The sequence below is a fragment of the Musca vetustissima genome, unplaced genomic scaffold (assembly GCF_032173495.1).
Source record: "Musca vetustissima isolate MV318-11 ecotype Yass unplaced genomic scaffold, APGP_CSIRO_Mvet_v1 utg28897, whole genome shotgun sequence".
In the NCBI taxonomy this organism is placed as follows: Eukaryota; Metazoa; Arthropoda; class Insecta; order Diptera; family Muscidae; genus Musca; species Musca vetustissima.
In genome coordinates, this window is record NW_026875576.1 from 138821 (window position 1) to 158369 (window position 19549).

Consider the following 19549-nt stretch of genomic DNA (forward strand, 5'->3'; position numbering starts at 1 on the left):
TCTTTGTGACTTTTGATTTGTTTATTTTTCCAATATTCGCGTGATGTATATTTTCATTTTCTGTAATCTTGTTGTTGTTGTCATTGTTTCAAATTGATTCATCAGAGGAAAAAATATCTAATATAACATCCATTGATTTTTTTATTTCATATAGAAAGTGTATCGCCATTCAAATGGGGTTTCTTAAAAACATAAAACAAATAAAGTCCTGAAGATAAAAAAAACGGATTTTACAACTTTACAGCAAATTGTCTTAATATTTGTGTTTGTGTGGAGTTAAAAAAATAAACAAAACAAAAAAAATAATTTTGAGAAAATTTTATTAAAAAAAATATTCCATCAAAAATGCAAAGGATAAAGGCTGCTATAAGCAATCGCTTACAATTGGATAGTAAGCTGCAACAGCTAAAGGAGCTACCGAAAAATCCTGCAGTTCAAGGTGCTGCTGCTGTATTAGTTGCCCTGGGATTATTATCATGGTGAGTAAATTTTTTGACAAAAATATATATATATATATATATATGTATATATATATGTAATTAAAATATTAAAAAAAAACAAATAAAAATTTCATTGAGTTCATTGAAGGAGCTTGCTATATTTGCAAGCTCCTTCAGAACTTCAGGCGTGGATTTTATCAAGAATATTTTTGCAAGCACTATCAGAGCTCGAAGCGTAATTTTTTTTAAAGAATTTTTTGCAAACAATATCAGAACTCGAAGCGTAAATTTTTTAAAGAATTTTTTTCAAACACCAACTGGGCTCTAGGCTTAGATTTTTTAAATAATATTTTTTCAAGTATATTTGAAGAAAAAATTTTCAAGGAACATCAGTCCTCTAGGCATGGATTTTTTAAGAAATATAATGTAAAAAAAATGAAATTAAATTTTCAAGGAACAAGAAAAATAATAACCTCAAAATCGATCAGGGCTTTAGGTGTGGAACTTTTAAATTGCTTATTTTTTCAGGACGGTCTTGGATCTAGACTGATTTTTTTTTAAAAAAGAATTACTGAATAATCTCTGGGGCTCTATGTCTGGGTATTTTAAAAATTGTTCAAAAATCACCGAAGTTCTACTCGTGGATTTTTTGAAGAATATTTTTTCACGCACCATTAGATCTCGAGGCTTGGATTTTTTTTAAAGATAAATCCATTTAAAAAATGGATTTAAATTTTTTTCTGAGCCGAGAGCTCTGATTTTTATTTCACGTCTAGAGCTTTGAAAACCTTTTTTTAAAAAACTCTTTAAAAGCTCTCTTTGAGCTCTAGACGTGAATTAAAAAAATCATAAAGAATTTTTTTAAGTAACTTCAGAGCTCTTGGATTTGATTTTTTAAAGAAAAACTTTTCAAGCAGGAAAAATGTATTTTAAGAAAAAATTATTAGCCATCTATGCGTGGACTCTTTAATGAAAATGGATTTTTAAAGATTTTTTTATGCAACTTCAGAGCTCATGGATTGTGTTTTTTTAAGGAAAACTTTCCGAAACATTCTTTAGAAAAAATTCAAGCGAAAAATTAATTAAAACATTTTTTCGAGCTTAATAATGGATTTTTAAAGATTTTTCCAAGCAGAGCCATAGGCGAGAAGTTTCAAGCCAGAAAAGGGTTTAAAGAAAATCAAGTAAGAAATTAATTAAAAAAATTCATGCAATCTTTGTGTGGATTTTTTTAAAGAACAAATTTTCAATCAATATCCGATCAGACTCGATTTTTAAAAATAATTTTTTCGAGGAAAATTTGATTTTTATAACAAAATTCAAGCTCTAGGCGTGGATTTTTAAAGAGTTTTTTTTGGGTTCCATTTGAGCTCTAGACATGTATTCAAAAAAATTTTTTGGAATGTCATTAGACATCTAGGACGGAATGTTTTAAATAAAAAATTTCAATCACCTTTGAGAGGTGTTTGAAAAAAAAAGGATTTTTTTGGAACGTCATTTGAGCCAAACTAGACGCGTAACTTCCAAGCCATAACCGTAAATTTGGAATCCTAGTGACTTGTAAAGCAAAAATCTATGGTTATTATATAACATTTTAGGATCTCAAGGACTTATAAAGCAAAAATGTGTGTGTGTTTTTATATCTATTCAAGGGCATGCAAATGAAAAGTGAGATTTTTAATTAATATTGTTGATTTAACAGCCTCTTTATAACATTTAATAATGTGTATTATTTTGTTGTTGTCCTCAATAAACGATCATCATTGTTTTTTATTTATCATGTCTTGTTAATTTACACAGTTGTAGGTGGATAGAATAGCCCTGTAAAAATCTCATAAATAACAGATATTTTAAATGGGGTAAAAAATAAATGTTTCAATACTAAATATGTATGTATGTATGCATGTCTATTTGTATGCCACAATGAATCAAAGATGATAGGTCTTAATGTCAACATTGTGTTATTAAATGAATGTTCTTCTTCTCCTATGTTTGGCCATTGGCCAAACTCTTGTCCATAAAAATTTTTCCGGAACTTTTCTGAATGTGGCGACACATGTGGTTTATTGCTGGCTACTGGCCGGCTATTGACTTGATTAACAAGCAATATCTCTTCCAATATATGCTACATACACAACATATATATATGTGTGCTTTAAAGATGAACGCATTTTACAACTTTCCTTGATAGCTGTTTTTTTGAAAAGAAAATAATATGAAAAAAAAAAAAATTATTTTGTATAATAGGGTGGATGACAATGACTTTATATTAAATAAAAATTTATTTGGCATTTTGAGATTTCAAGAAAATATCAGGACCCAAGATTTTTGGCAATTTATTTTTTTCACATTTGCCTTTTCATTACACCCCAATGTCCATCTCCATAATGCATATACATATAGAATAAGGTACACTTTGTGAGAATGCATTGCTAGATTTTTTTACTTCGTCGTTTTTTTTGTCATCAGGCATTTTGACCTAAATTGTCAACATCATCTCATCCTCAGAGTTTTTATTTTAAGAAATCGTTTAGTGTTTCGTTTTTTAATGGCTTTAACAAAAAATTAAAAAAAAACGACAGCAGTAGCAGCGAACAGACAAGTATTTAAATATTCATATGAAAAGTGTTGCTGCTACCGGCAGCTACTGCCACTACTTAGTAGTAGAACCCAACCCCCTACCAAGCAGATCAGATTTTTCACACAGAACCACCTACACACACACAAATATGTGTGTGTTTAACTAGAACTGTTGCATTTATGACCGGGATTCAGTGGGGGTTCGGCGGGTGGGTTTTTTGTTGATGGAGGGAAACAAAACGACACACACCAACGAAAAATGAAAAGACTGTCACACAGAGATGAAAATCTTACTAATTATGGGGAAAATATTTATGTACTCAACGTGTGTGTGTCAGTCAGTCAGACATTTAACGTTAAGTGTTTCTGGTTGTTATTTTTGTGTTCCTTTTCGTGATGAAACACTATATTTCCACATGGACATGTCTGTCGACAAGTTACTTTAGTTGAGAGCTTTCGGGGGTCATAAATGAACCTTCTTGACTTATGGGTTTGAAAAAACCTAAAAAATATATTCCAAAAAATGCACACCTAGATCTCGGATGACGTTGGTAAAATATTATTCAAAGTATCTACGTCTTTAGCCGTGAAAGCCCTACCAAATTATTATTTAAAAACATAAATGGATCTACAACAATATTGCCATTAAAAATCCATACTTTTAGTCTCAAATGCCGTACAAAAACATTTTTTTTTTTACAAAATTTAAGCCTCAGAAGGTCACAAAAATATTTTCCTAACAAAAAATACTCTTAAAAAATCCACGCCTAGAGCTCTAAAAGGGCTTCGAAAAGTCTTCTTTTAAATCTACGCCTAGAGCGCTGAAGGGCTTCCAAAAATTCTTTACAAATCTACGCCTAGAGCCTAAAGGGGCTTCAATATTCTTAAAATTCCACGCCAAAAATATTCTTCAGGCCTAGAGCTCACATTGAGGTTGACAAATATTCGCTTATAAATCCACGCCTATAGTCCTGTTAATTTTTTAAAAAATACTCTTTAAAAATTCCATGCCTAGACTTCTAATGGTGCTTGAAAAAAATTCTTCAAAAAAATCCACGCCTATAGTCCTGATGAGCTTCCCATAATTTCTTTAAAAAATCCACGCCCAGCTTCCCATAATTTCTTTAAAAAATCCACGCCCAGCTTCCCATAATTTCTTTAAAAAATCCACGCCCAGCTTCCCAAAATTTCTTTAAAAAATCCACGCCCAGCTTCCCAAAATTTCTTTAAAAAATCCACGCCCAGCTCCCCAAAGTTTCTTTAAAAAATCCACGCCCAGCTTCCCAAAATTTCTTTAAAAAATCCACGCCCAGCTTCCCAAAATTTCTTTAAAAAATCCACGCCCAGCTTCCCAAAATTTCTTTAAAAAATCCACGCCCAGCTTCTCAAAATTTCTTTAAAAAATCCACGCTTGAAATAATATTTTTAAAACAAAAATTTTTTAATATCGAATGATCTGCTGTAATAACGAACACCTGCTGTATCAAAATCGAATCCGATTTACCAGTTTTTTTTCGAATATGCATATGAAAGCGGTATATCAATCCACAATAAATTAAGTGTTGTTATCTGATAAACCCCCACCCTCACGCCACCACACAACAACAAATTTAATTAATTTGACAACAACAACAAATGAATAGATTACGGTTACAATAATCGAATGCAGACAGATGTTATGTGAGCACAACTACAACAATTTGTTGAATGGATTGAACAAAAACCAACCTTCGATGTTTTTTGCATATCTATCTATTTACCTACATATCTACGTCACATTTCATGTCACAGATAAACAAATCGGTATGCTGCCCTCCTCTATTTCACACAGACTTAATTGCATTTACGCGCCATTAAGTCGAGTGGGGGCCTGTTAGTACCTTCTCATATGCATGGGTGGAGGTGCGTATCATTTATTAATGACGACCTATGGAAGGTCTGGCAAAAGAAGCTAAGCTCAGAAAAACATTTTGAGCAAAAGGCGTGGATATTTTGTAGAAAATTTTTGAAAAAATCTCGAAACTTAAAGGATATTATTGGCAGGACTCTCTACGCTTAATATGCGGATTTTTAAAGAATATTTTTTCAGGCACCATCAGAGCTCTAGACGTGGATTTTTAAAAGAATATTTTTCAAGCACCATCAGAGCTCTAGACGTGGATTTTTTAAAGAATATTTTTTCAAGCACCATCAGAGCTCTAGACGTGGATTTTTTAAAGAATATTTTTTCAAGCACCGTCAGAGCTCTAGGCGTGGATTTTTTAAAGAATATTTTTTCAAGCACCATCAGAGCTCTAGGTGTGGATTTTTTAAAGAATATTTTTTCAAGCACCATCAGAGCTCTAGGTGTGGATTTTTTAAAGAATAATTTTTCAAGCACCATCAGAGCTCTAGGTGTGGATTTTTTAAAGAATATTTTTTCAAGCACCATCAGAGCTCTAGGCGTGGGTATATTCTCCATCCCACATTAATTATTTCTAATAATTAAATTTGCTGTAAATTATTCACATAAATCAAATTATTTATTTACATACATACATATTTGTCAAATCACCAAACAACAACAACAAAATAACTTGGTGGGTGATGGGTTGCGTTGTGTTGTTACTACTGCTGTGGGTTAAAAATTGAGGAAGTCAAATTACCACCAGCTTAATCTCCACATGTAGGCAGTTAGTCAGATTGTCAGTCAACCAGACACACACACACCCAAACATCATCACCATGGTGGTAATAATTGAAATTGAAATAAATTTTATTATTTAAATGAAGGCACGCTTCATTGATCAGAACAAACGGCTAATTTTCATGCAAATGAACGAAAAAAAAACTATGATGAATTTCGTCAATAAAACAACAGTCGAAATTAAGCGGTTCAGTGGCCAACAATTACAATTTTGTTGTTAATCGTTCCCCGCACTTTTCGTTGCTACCCTTTTTTGACAATCGACCACAAAAAATCATTCTCTTTGTCTCTGAAAAATGAGTCTTTTCAACCGAAACCTCCCAAATTCGAAAATATCCAAGAAAAGGAACCAAAAAACGAAAGGAAAGAAAACTCAAAATGCATTTCAACATTGTGTGTTGTTATTGTAATCTTTATAAATAGCCAAAACGTCTTGCGCGAAATTTTGTAAAATGAAATCATTTTTTTTCACTGCACTGAAATTGAAATACATCCAATTTCCATTGTCGTGTGTTCATTCCGTCTGCTGCCCAAAGCATCAACGTGAAATGCAAGCCAATTATTTTCGGGAGGGGTAGGGGACGTTTTTTTATTTGGTGAATTAAAACAAAGAGAAATTTCGATTTTTCTCGATTGTGGTGTGACTGTGCTGGTTGCGGGTATTTGCATTTCGGATTTCTTATTCAGCTCCTTGGATGAAAGTCTTTTCGAACTTCAAGGGAAAACAAATAATTTTTTTCAAGGGCCTCATGAGCTAAAGTCATGGATTAAGAAAATATTTTTTTGAAAGGCTTGGATTTTAAAAAAAAATATTTTTTTAAGAATATTTTTGAAGGACTTTCTGAACTAAAGGCGTGGATTTTTTAAAGAATATTTTTGAAGGACTTTCTGAACTAAAGGCGTGGATTTTTTAAAGAATATTTTTGAAGGACCTTCTGAAGTAAAGGTGTAGTTTTTTAAAGAATATTTTGAAGGATCTTCTGAAGTAAAGGCGTAGTTTTTTAAAGGAAGTAAAGGTGTAGATTTTTTAAAGAATATTTATGAATGACCTTCTGAAGTAAAGGGGTAGATTTTTTAAAGAATATTTTGAAGGACTTTCTGAAGTAAAGGCGTAGTTTTTTAAAAGAAGTAAAGGCGGAGATTTTTAAAGGATCTTCTGAAGTAAAGGCGTAGATTTTTTAAAGAATATTTTTGAAGGACCTTCTGAAGTAAAGGCGTAGAATTTTTAAAGAATATTTTTGAAGGACTTTCTGAACTAAAGGCGTAGACTTTTTAAAGAATATATTTGGAGGACCTTCTGAAGTAAAGGCGTAGTTTTTTAAAGAATATTTTGAAGGATCTTCTGAAGAAAAGGCGTAGTTTTTTAAAGGAAGTAAAGGTGTAGATTTTTTAAAGAATATTTATGAAGGACCTTCTGAAGTAAAGGGGTAGATTTTTTAAAGAATATTTTGAAGGACCTTCTGAAGTAAAGGCGTAATTTTTTAAAAGAAGTAAAGGCGGAGATTTTTTTTCTTCTGAAGTAAAGGCGTAGATTTTTCAAAGAATATTTTTGAAGGACCTTCTGAAGAAAAGGCGTAGAATTTTTAAAGAATATTTTTGAAGGACCTTCTGAAGTAAAGGCGTAGATTTTTTAAAGAATATTTTTGAAGGACCTTCTGAAGTAAAGGCGTAGATTTTTTAAAGAATATTTTTGAAGGACCTTCTGAAGAAAAGGCGTAGTTTTTTAAAGGAAGTAAAGGTGTAGATTTTTTAAAGAATATTTTTGAAGGACCTTCTGAAGAAAAGGCGTAGTTTTTTAAAGGAAGTAAAGGTGTAGATTTTTTAAAGAATATTTATGAAGGACCTTCTGAAGTAAAGGGGTAGATTTTTTAAAGAATATTTTGAAGGACCTTCTGAAGTAAAGGCGTAATTTTTTAAAAGAAGTAAAGGCGGAGATTTTTTTCTTCTGAAGTAAAGGCGTAGATTTTTCAAAGAATATTTTTGAAGGGCTATTTCAAGGCTTGGATTTTTTTAAAGAATATTTTTGAAGGACTTTTTCAAGGCGTGGATTTCTTAAAGAATATTTTTGAAGGACCTTCTGAAGTAAAGGCGTAGAATTTTTAAAGAATATTTTTGAAGGACCTTCTGAAGTAAAGGCGTAGATTTTTTAAAGAATATTTTTGAAGGACCTTCTGATGTAAAGGCGTAGATTTTTTAAAGAATATTTTTGAAGGACCTTCTGAAGTAAAGGCGTAGATTTTTTAACGAATATTTTTGAAGGACCTTCTGAAGTAAAGGCGTAGATTTTTTAAAGAATACTTTTGAAGGACCTTCTGATGTAAAGGCGTAGATTTGTTAAAAAATATTTTTGAAGGACTTTCAGAGCTATTAGGTTTTTTTGTATATAATATTTGTGTAGGACCTGTCATTGAGTCACATTTAAAAAACTTTACCTTCTTAGGCGAAGGCGTGAATATTTTAAAGAATATGTTTTAGGACTTTGAGAACTTAAATCATAAATAAATATTTTTATATTTCCTATAAATACATACTCGGTTTTATTTGAAAAAATATGTTTAAAAAATTCGCGCCTTTTGGTAGGTCTTTAAAAATCCACGCCTTTGGTAGGCATTTAAAAATCCAAAAAGAAAAAAAAATACTTTTAAAAAATCTACGCCTTCAGTAGATCCTTGAACATATTTCTAAAAAACTGAAAACATTTTTAAACATTTTTTTTAAATCACAGCCTTCAGTAGCTTTAATTTTTTTTTTTTAGAAACTTCCTGAATTTTTTTGATCATTTTATGTGTTGTTTACCCTTCCCTGGTATAACTTTCTTATCATTTGTCAACGAACGGAAAAAGGGGCTTGTTTACATATTTTTTTTAAAACAATATTTCCAATGCAACTGGTTATCAGTTTGACATTGTATTGGTGCGAGTGTGTGTGTGATTGTTCGCATACTGTTGTTGTTGTTTTTTGCATTCAATAACTATTATTTTTCTCATGTTTTGTTTTTGTTTTACAATGTGTCAATGTTTTCCTTCCCTATGTTGGAGGAAGGAGGTGGTGGTAGGTGGGTTACTGGCGGTTGCGCTGCAGCCTTTTATCAGTCATTTAGCATCAGTGGAAAACTGATCATCTGACTCAAGTGTCTATGACTTGTTGGCGGGTAATTAAAAACGCCTGATATGTGATGAGAGTTGGTTTGGTGCTAATACAGTCGAACTTCCATAAATCGAATTTGCTTCAACTTATATTTGTTATTATAATTAATTTAATTAATTTCAGATCCCCATAAGTCGAAGTTTTTTTTTGAGATAATGGTGTTTTGTAAATTCGAATCAGAAATGGTTCTGGACATTTGCTACCACCCAATGTGAATATTTAGAGGATAATTTATATTATTTATTTTTTTAATTTACAATTGCCGAACTTCTGTCTTCCAATTAAGTTTTGTAATACAATACAAAATACATATTCATATCTCAAGTAATTATGTCAAATAAGTCATCGCCGGTTTTTATATTCTTTTCTATATAACATCTCCGATTGCACCACCGCCGTCAACCCCTATCACCGCACGACCTCAGATCCATTCATATATCATCTTATCATATGACCAAGTATTTATTTGTTTATATAGTTGTAGTTTACATTTTGTTTTTGCTGTTGTTGTTGTATATTATTTGTCAACATAAAAAATAAATATAAATTACCAGAGAGTGCTTGAAGTGTGGTTAATAATGAATAGCAGCAACCACCAACCGCCACGAAGTTAATGATAAATTTAATTTTTTTTGCATTTTATTATTCTTAAATGTTACACTGACCTCATAATCTGTGGATGTGTTCGTGTGGGTGCAAACGTGTATATATGTATATTTGCGAAATACAAATAAAAATTGTGCACAAAGATACGACACAGTATAGAAACGTGCTGTAATATACAAATATTTTGGCGAATACGTGCCGGAATGATTTTATTGTAAATTCTGAAAAGATTTTGTAGATATTTAATTTCAAAAATATTTTTAAAATTACATTTTTAAGGACTACCTGCAATGGCATTTAAGGAAACACAATTTTTCTTGGAACGTTCAAACAGAAGTGTAATAATATAGCATTTTGTGGCCCCAAGAGTTTGGTAATGATCCGTTAATATTTAGGTAAAAAATATATATACTACTATGGTGGAGGGTATATATATATATTTATACCTTCCACCATAGTACGGAGATTATATTTATTTCGTGTTTCCGCTAATAACTCATCGCAATAATCATTTCCGACTCTATAATGTTTATACATATTCTTGTTCAGCGCAAAATTTTATGATCTAAGCATGTCCGTCTGTCTGTTGTAATCACTCTAGCCCCTAAACGAATTGGGATAGATTGCCAAAATTTTGCCTAGAGTCGTCTTTTGTCTGTAGGCAGGTCAAGTTCGAAGATGGGCTATATCGGTCCACGTTTAGGCAAAACTCACATATAAGGGTACCTCCAATTATCGATATATTGGGGTTCTTGAGCGCGATTTTCAACCGATTTCGCTGAAATTTGGTATATTGGGTTTTTATTGGGTACCAAATATCTCCACTAAAAATTATAAATATCTGTCAACTTTTTTGGCAGCCCCCATATTACGATATTTTGGGCTTCTTGAGCACGCTTTTCAACCAAATTCGCTGTAATTTGGTACATTGTGTTCTTATTGGGTACCAAATATCTTCACTAAAAATTATAAATATCGGTCCACTTTTTCTGGTAGCCCCCATATAACCGTACCCCCAATGTACGGTATTTCGGGGTTCTTGAGCGCGTTTTTCAACCGAGTTCGCTGTAATTTGGTACAATGGGTTCTTATTAGGTATTTCACATAAGGGTACAACCCAATTTTCGATATTTTGGGGTTGTTGAGAGCGCTATTCAACCGAATTAGCTGTAATTTGGTATTTTGGAGTCGCATATGATAAAAAATCTCCATACCAAAAATTATTAATATTCGCCCCTTTTAGGGGTAGTTACCATATATAGGAACTACTACAGGGTATTAAATCTTTGTGCATATGTCTGTAACAGGCAAAAGGAATTGAGATAGACCCATGGTTCATTTTGAGAATATGCATAGTTGCATTTATAATCCGATTTAGATGAAATTTGGTACCGCTCATTTATTTGGCCCAAGGATGAACCCTATTGAAATTGGAGGAAATCTGTTCAGATTATATATATAGCTCCTATATATATTTTCGTCCGATTTAATGTAAATGGTGCAACAAGGTCCCTACATATCCTTCGATTTGCACGAAATTTGGTATAGTTTACTGAATTAAGTCAAGAATGATGTGTGCTAAGTTTCGTTAAAATAGGTTCAGATTTAGATATAGCTCGCATATAAAGTTTCGCCCGATTTTAGGTAAATGGTGCACCAACGTCCCTGTAAATCGTTCGAATAATGTGTACTAATTTTCGTGAAAATCGGTTAGTGCAGCATACCAAATAGAGTGTGTTAAGTTGGCTTTAAATCGATTTACAAAATTTTGCATAGGTTGCAGAATGACATGTGATAAAGATCACATATTTAAGTTCGAAAGGCGACGTCTGTTAGGATAGATATGTAGGATATCCAGTATGACTTTACTACTTTCCTTATTGGTTGTTTTTAAATGCTCACGCCAGAGGTTCCAACCGAGGGCCTGAATATTTTGAAAGGTCGATCTTTGTTTTTTTTAAGTCCAAAGATAAATGGCCTAATGTATTTGGATCTTTTTAATATTTGTAATGTTCGTAACAGAAATTTGGATATTTCGAAAAAAACATTAAGGTCACTGGAGGTCACGTGGCTATTTTAAAATATATTTTAATGGATACAAATATTTTTAGCCACTTTTTTTAGAATAATGTAATATAATGTATTTATACCATATATTTAATTTATAAATTTACTTTATTTTTACTTCTCAATTTTTTGATACATTGTCCCCAACAAAAGAAGAAGAAGACTAAACTACCACAGATAAAATCGATAATTAAAATTTTTGGATGACCAAAAATAGTTGTCTGTGCTTCCTTCATTTTAATTGAGCAATTGCTACATACACATATGAATGTGTGTATTGAATTTTTCTCAAATCATGTCGAATGCATGAATGAAAGTGGCCCAAAATCATCAAATCCGTCAAGGTCGCATGGCGACAGCCTTATAGCCAAATTATAAAATAGATTGTCAATTACTACAAACAATGCCAAATAAATCAGCTGAAGAAGAAAAATAGTTTAGTTAGTTGTTGCTAATGGTATGTATATATGTGTGTGTGTTTGTAATGCTACTGCAATATGTATATATATAAAGAGATTAGGGAACAAATATACATAGAATGAAAAACTATTTTTACGAAGTCCACGCTTCTATTGCAAATCGTTGAAAATAGGTCTTCAAATTATAACTTTTTAAATATTTAAGGTATCACTTGTTTTAAAAAGTGTCCTTCTTCTAGGTAGTTCGTCATTTAAAAATATAAAAAACCCTGCATCCACGCTACCGAGGGTATATTAACATTGTCATTTCGTTTGCAGCTAATCGAAATTAGCAAATCGTTGAAAATAGGTCTTCAAATTATAACTTTTTAAATATTTAAGGTATCACTTGTTTTAAAAAGTGCCCTTCTTCTAGGTAGTTTGTCATTTAAAAATATAAAAAACCCTGCATCCACGCTACCGAGGGTATATTAACATTGTCATTTCGTTTGCAGCTAATCGAAATATTCATTTACGATCCTATAAATCATATATATTCTTGATCAGGGTAAAATTCTAAGACGGTCTAGCCATGTTCGTCCGTCTTTTGTAATCACGTTATCTTCTGAAGGAATTCAGATAGGATGCTGAAATTTTCCATAGAGTTGTGTTTAGTTTGAAGGCAGGTCAAGCTCGAAGATGGTTATATCGATCCACGTTTAGGCATAGCTTCCATATAAGGGTGCCCTCCAATTTTCGGTATTTTGGGATTCTCGAGCGCGTTTTTCAACCGAATTTGCTGAAATTTGGTACATTGGGTTCTCATTGGGTACTAACTTTCTCAACAAAAAATTATAAAAATACGTCCACGGCATATTTTTAAATATAAATATATCCAAGCTTCTCTTTGGACCCTTACAAAACCAAAATAAACTTTCGCATTGGTCCTTTAAAAAACTTAGATTCCTTCCACGCTTCTAATTTGATCTTTAAAAATATTTTTAAAAAATCCTCTTAAAATATGTTTGTCTTTAGTCGAACATTTTAAAAAGTTTATTTAAAAATGCATGTCGTGGGGCCTTACAACTTCGAACTTTAAAAAAATCATTACATCATTTTTTTATTTCAAGCATCAGCTCGACCTTTAAGGGGATCCCCCCATCCTCGGGGTCAACAAATTTTTTGATATAATTCGAATCTACACTAATTAATGAATGTCCCTACAAAATGTCAAGTGAAAATCTCAAGAACTCTTGAAGATATAGCCGATTTATTGTGTCAGCATCAAGTGACGGCTAAAGGGCGTTTTCTCTAAACATTTTTGTTTTTTGCGAATGGCGGGCACGATCACTCAAAAACTAATAACCCAATCGATTCCAAATTTTTACACGTTTCTCTCTGAGTGTATAGCTATCGTATGAATTAGGTTAAAGCCAATCGGTAAAGATCTTCCTTATTTTTTCAATTTGTTTTTTGTAAAAAATCGGCGATTTTCCAAAACTATTGAAAATCTTGAAAAATTAAAATCGTGAAGGGGGAGGGGGGTGTGAGGTTTTTCTTTTAAAGAATGTTAAAAAATCCAAGATCGTTTTAAAACAAAAATATTTTTAAAAAATCATCCAAAATCAAAAATATATTTCCACTTGTTACATTTCGAAATCACCTTCTAGTATTGACATATTGTTGTGAGTCATATTAATTGTCTCGAGTTCGTTACAATTATTACGCTTTCATCATTTATTATTTGTTTGTTTTGTTTCTTTTTTTACAAAATACGAAATTGTATTTTGTACTTAAGTATTGACGCAGTGTTGTTGTTAATTACGTTTTTTTCTGTCACTTCTGTCTCTCGGCTGATTTCGTTTTTTTTTTCTTTTTGTAAGAAAAGTTGACACATTTTTATATGGGGTGATTTTCTGTTCAACAAAAGAAAAATATAAACAATGGCACCAATTATATTCCAAAACTCGTCTAGAATTTTTTGTAATGATAAGTTGCAGAAATATTAAAAATTGAGATAGGTATATTGACTTTCTGCAATTGTATTTTAACTTAATTTTAATTTTAAAAAATATTACGACCTCCTCTACCTCCATTGACCACTTGTTTATAGAGAGAGTTATGATACCACCGCTTAGAACTGAATCCTTCCCTTATGATATTCCCAAAAACTTGACCCATTTTAATGTATCACTTTTTTTCTTTTAATTATATTATCCAATAGAAAAAATACCAATAATGTGTTGTTGCGCAAAAATTATTACTGCCTTTGATAATTTCCAAATGAGTTCTTGTTCTTCTTCTTCGTGATGATAAAAAGAACTTCCGTCAACATTGCATTTTTTTTTTTATTTGTCAACTGTCAAATTGTAACATACCAGTCAGTAGCAACAATAAATGCCACAAGGTGTAATTATTCTATTTATGTGCAATTATAATTATGACCAAAATAAAAATTGCAAAAACAAATAAACACAACAAAAATACACATCATTTTACTACGTCATAAAAATTACTTACCTTTAAAATTTGATTATGCCTTTCGTTGTTTATAAATTTAAATAAATTGGCATAAATACTTGTTTTATTTAAGTACACACATTTAAATATCTTTAATTCGAAAATGAGAAACACAATTTTGGACCATACTGCAGTATGTCGTTAAATTTAATTATATCATTACATTATAGAATTATATGACCTGTTTGGCTAGCCTTACAAATATATATATATTTTTTTAAATGTATGCGCTACTCGCTTTACTTTTACTTCTGGGCTGGTCCTAAAAACAGGCCTTTAGCTGGAAAAATAAAGATTTTTTTAATGAATTCTTCTGGCAGGATCATAAACCCTTTTTGAAAACCAGTAAGGAAAGTAGTAGTCATTATGGGCCGACTATATGATACTCTTCACCACTTTTGGTATATTCTACATAGTCTCCTAACAGACGTCGCCTTTTTGAAATAAAATTGGCATGAAATTGAAAGAAAGATATATAAGAACTTTGGTGCACCATAACACACATCATACGAGACTCATTTCAGTACGCTGTGCCAAATTCCGTGCACATTCAATCGGACGAAAATATATATGGGAGATATGTCTAAATCTGAATCGAAACTTAACACACATCATTCTAGACTTAATTTAGTACGATTTGCCAAATTTCGTGCAAATCGAAAGATATTTAGGTATTTTGGCGCACTATTAATATTAGATCGGGCGAAAATATATATGGGAACTACATCGGAATCTGAACCGATTTTCACGAAACTTATCACATATCATTCGAGACTCATTTCAGTGCGCTGTGCATAATTTCGAGCACATTTGGTGCACCATTTCTATTAAATCGGTCGAAAATACATATAGGAGAGCTATATCGGAATGTGAACCGATTTTCACGAAACTTAACACACATCATTCGAGATTCGTTTCAGTACACTGTGTCAAATTCCGATCAAATCGAAAGATATTTAGTGACTTGGCGTGACCTTAAATCGGACGAAATTATATATGGGAGCTATATCTAAATCTGAACCGATTTTTACGAAACTTAACACACATCATTCTAGACTTAATTCAGTACGATTTGCCAAATTTCGTGCAAATCGAAAGATATATAGGGACATTGGTGCACTATTTACCTAAAATCTGACGAAAATATATATGGGAGCTATATCTAAATCTGAACCGATTTTCACGAAACTTAACACACATCATTCGAGACTCATTTCAGTGCGCTGTGCATAATTTCGAGCACATCGAAAGATATATGGGACTTTGGTGCACTATTTCCATTGAATCGGTCGAAAATATATATTGAAGCTATATCGGAATCTGAACCGATTTTCACATCATTCGAGACTCACTGTTTCAAATTCCCAGCAAATCGAAAGATATTTAGTGACTTGGCGCACCATTTACCTTAAATCGGAGGAAAATATATATGAGAACTATATCTAAATCTGAACCGATTTTTACGAAACTTAACACACATCATTCTAGACTTAATTCAGTACGCTTTGCCAAATTTCGTATATATCGAAAGATATATAGGGACTTTGGTGCACTATTTATATTAAATCGGACGAAAATATACATGGGAGCTATATCTAAATCTGAACCGATTTTCCCAAATGCAATAGGGTTCGTCCTTGGGCCAAATAAGTGGCCTATGCCAAATTTCATCCAATCATAAATGCGACCTGTACTATTTTACAATTTAACAGGGACATACAGACAGACAGCGCGGTCATGCATAAATTGACTCAGAAAGTGATTCTATGCATATTCTCAAAAGGAACCATGGGTCTATCTCGTTTCCTTTTGCCTGTTACAAACATATGCACACAGACATAATAACCTGTACCACAGTGTGGTGAAGGGTATAAAATCATGCTTGAACAATTGGCGCTTATAGTCCAACTTTTCAAAAATATTTTTAAATATCTACACAGCTAGCTGGAGTTTAAAAAGTATATTTCAAAAACCGACGCTCCCATTTGGACCTTCAAAAATATATAAAAAAATACACGATTCTCTTTAGACCATAAAAAATATTTTTTTTTAATCCATGCTTCTCTTTAAATCCACGCTTCTGTTTGGACGTTCAAAAAATATTTTTTTTTTAATCCACGCTTCTGTTTGGACCTTAAAAATTAAAAAAAATCCTCGCTTCTAAAAATAAATAAAAAAATTATTAATTTTTTTATACATTGTTTGGAAATACTATCAGCTGTTCGTTCTTCAGCTGGTTGCTGACAACGATCACATGTTCTGTTGTGTTTGGGTTATTCAATTATTTGTTTAGAAATTGACTTTAATTTTGCACGTTCATATATAAATGTAACTGATTGATTTTGAAAACAATTTTTTTGCTTATTTATTCACCCACTTATCTACATGTCCACCGCTCACCGTGTGTTGTAGCAATTTTTGGAACGTGACTTATTTAGCGATAATTAAAAATGCACAAAAAAATATATAAATTACGAGAACTATGTACCGACGAGACAGACAGACATATAGACACACAACACATGTGACGATGGTTGGTTGGTCGGTCTGTTGTCTATTCAATTGAAATAGTTTTCAGACGATTATGGTCACATTCAATCTCTGATCACCTGCCTCTTACTCTTGGAGCTTCAGCTTACCCTATGTATACAAATCATTAGACAAATTGATACCTAACGGCAGCATTTATCATCGTCAGTGTTGCCAATTTAGCACTTTTAGTGCTAGATTTAGCACTTTTCAAACTCGTTTAGCACCAAAAAAAGTGGTCTAGCACCTAGCACCTTTTTTGGCATTTTTATTTTTTTCTGAAGTTAGTTAAAATTTTCGGCAATGTTCGATTTCAAATTGACCCTAATGTTAAAAAAGTGTCAGTACATCTGTAAAGAGCCAAAAAATTCAGCCAGTTAGAACTTTTTATAACCTACACCATGTGGAGTGTATTAACATTTTTTCTAAAAATCGCTTGCTAGAAGGTTGTTTATTTAGTAAAATGAAAAACCAGGCCTTTGTGTGGTGTAGAACCTAATTCGGAAACTTTCTGGAAAGGAGCTTTTATTCACTGTGAATCCGGATTGCTAAATTATAGCCACTTGAGAGTACAGAAAATCAGTCGCGTTTCACTTTGTAATGGGGTTATGTCAAAAATTAGACCTACATCGAAAAAGTTCAGCAAACATATTTTTAAATTACAGCTACTTCGGCGGGAAAGGTTCTAAAACTTAAAATGATGCAAAAAAGATGGAACCTTAATATGGGGGATATGTCCAAACATATTCCCTTGTAGAAAGTTGTCCGCAAATATATATCCTACCCTACAAGAACCCGGTGAATGAATCTAAAATCTTGAAAGTAAAGAAGATAGAGCAGTACTTTAATATGAGGACTATGTGCAAACCTTCATTTTGACAGTTTTCTTCATAGAGGAGACTGCGGCACATTTGACATTGGCGTTTTCGATATGAATCTCTCATTGTACTAACTTTGATCTATAAATTACTGTCGCAAAGTTTGAAATCTCTAGCTATGCTTATGTAGATGCACGGACGTCCCCAAAATTTCATTCTCTAGGGCCTATCCTGAAACATAGACCACATTGATTATTTTAGGTGGGAAATTTGTACCTAATGAAAATCCAAAAATATCAAATTACAGTCAATTCTACTAATTTCTATTATAAACAATTTTAGCACTTTTATTTGGCACTTTTTTAAATTTTTTAGCACTTTCTGGCACTCTTTTATACTAAATCTAGCATTTTTTATCAACAAAGTTTTGGCAACACTGATCATCGTCGTCATCATCATTCGAACGAACAACGATGGGGAAAAGCTATTGAGAGGCAATACATCCGGCTTTGGCAATTGGATTTACGAATCAACATCAACAACATATTCATAACAAAATAGAGGGATTTTTTTAAATAAACTTTTCAAAACGAGTGGTGAAAATAATTTTAATTCATACAATAAACTATAGATGTTTGAAAAACGTTTTCAAAATTTTCCATTTTAGAATTATAAAAACAATTTGGTTTGCAATATTTCATCATCAGACATTGCATTCATTATGCAAAAAATGCTGTCATGTCAATGTATGTATTCCAAAAACAAAACAAACAAAAACATCAAAATAAAAAGTTTATTGACTCAAAATTTATTAGATTGTTGTATTTTTCTTATTTATTTGTTTATGTGTTAAGTGACATGGGGCGTAGCATATGGAACGTGTTTAAGTCAAACCAGATAATCAAATACAAATCAATTTGTTTTCCGTTCGCAACAAAATTCTATTCAGAATAAATATTTGGATTAATAGGCGTGTATTTTTTAAAGAATATATTTTCAAACGCCCTCAGAAATCTAGGCGTGGATTATTTAAAGAATATTTTTCAAACACCCTCAGAGATTCAAATACCATCAGTTCTAGGCGTAAATTTTTTAAAGAATATTTTTTAAACACCCTCAGAGATCTATGCGTGGATTTTTAAAAGAATATTTTTTAAACCCACTCAAAGATCTAGGCGTGGATTTTTTAAAGAATATTTTTTCAAACGCCATCACAGCTCTAGGCGTGGATTTTTAAAATAATACTTTTTCAAGCATCATCAGAGCTCTAGGCGTGGATTTTTTAAAGAATATTTTTTCAAACACTCTCAGGATTTTTTAAACAATATTTTTTCTCAAACACTCTCAGAGATCTAGGCGTGGATTTTTAAAGAATATTTTTTCAAACACTCTCAGAGATCTAGGCGTGGATTTTTTAAAGAATATTTTTTCAAACACTCTCAGAGATCTAGGCGTGGATTTTTTAAAGAATATTTTTTCAAACACTCTCAGAGATCTAGGCGTGGATTTTTTAAAGAATATTTTTTCAAACACTCTCAGAGATCTAGGCGTGGATTTTTTAAAGAATATTTTTAAAAACACTCTCAGAGATCCAGGCGTGGATTTTTTAAACAATATTTTTTCTCAAACACTCAGAGATCCAGGCGTGGATTTTTTAAAGAATATTTTTTCAAACACTCTCAGAGATCCAGGCGTGGATTTTTTAAAGGATATTTTTTCAAACACTCTCAGAGATCCAGGCGTGGATTTTTTAAACAA

The 19549-nt window shown here is 32.0% G+C and overlaps 1 protein-coding gene across 1 annotated transcript in view; it reads left to right on the forward strand.

The window, feature by feature from the left end:
* Positions 1–348: 348 nt before the first annotated feature.
* Positions 349–19549, forward strand: part of LOC133338067 (uncharacterized) — a 28341-nt gene continuing 9140 nt past the window's right edge. Inside the window, exon 1 of the mRNA XM_061546250.1 lies at positions 349–479. The gene's annotated coding sequence lies outside the window, so the exon portion shown is untranslated. The remainder of the gene's footprint in view (positions 480–19549) is intronic.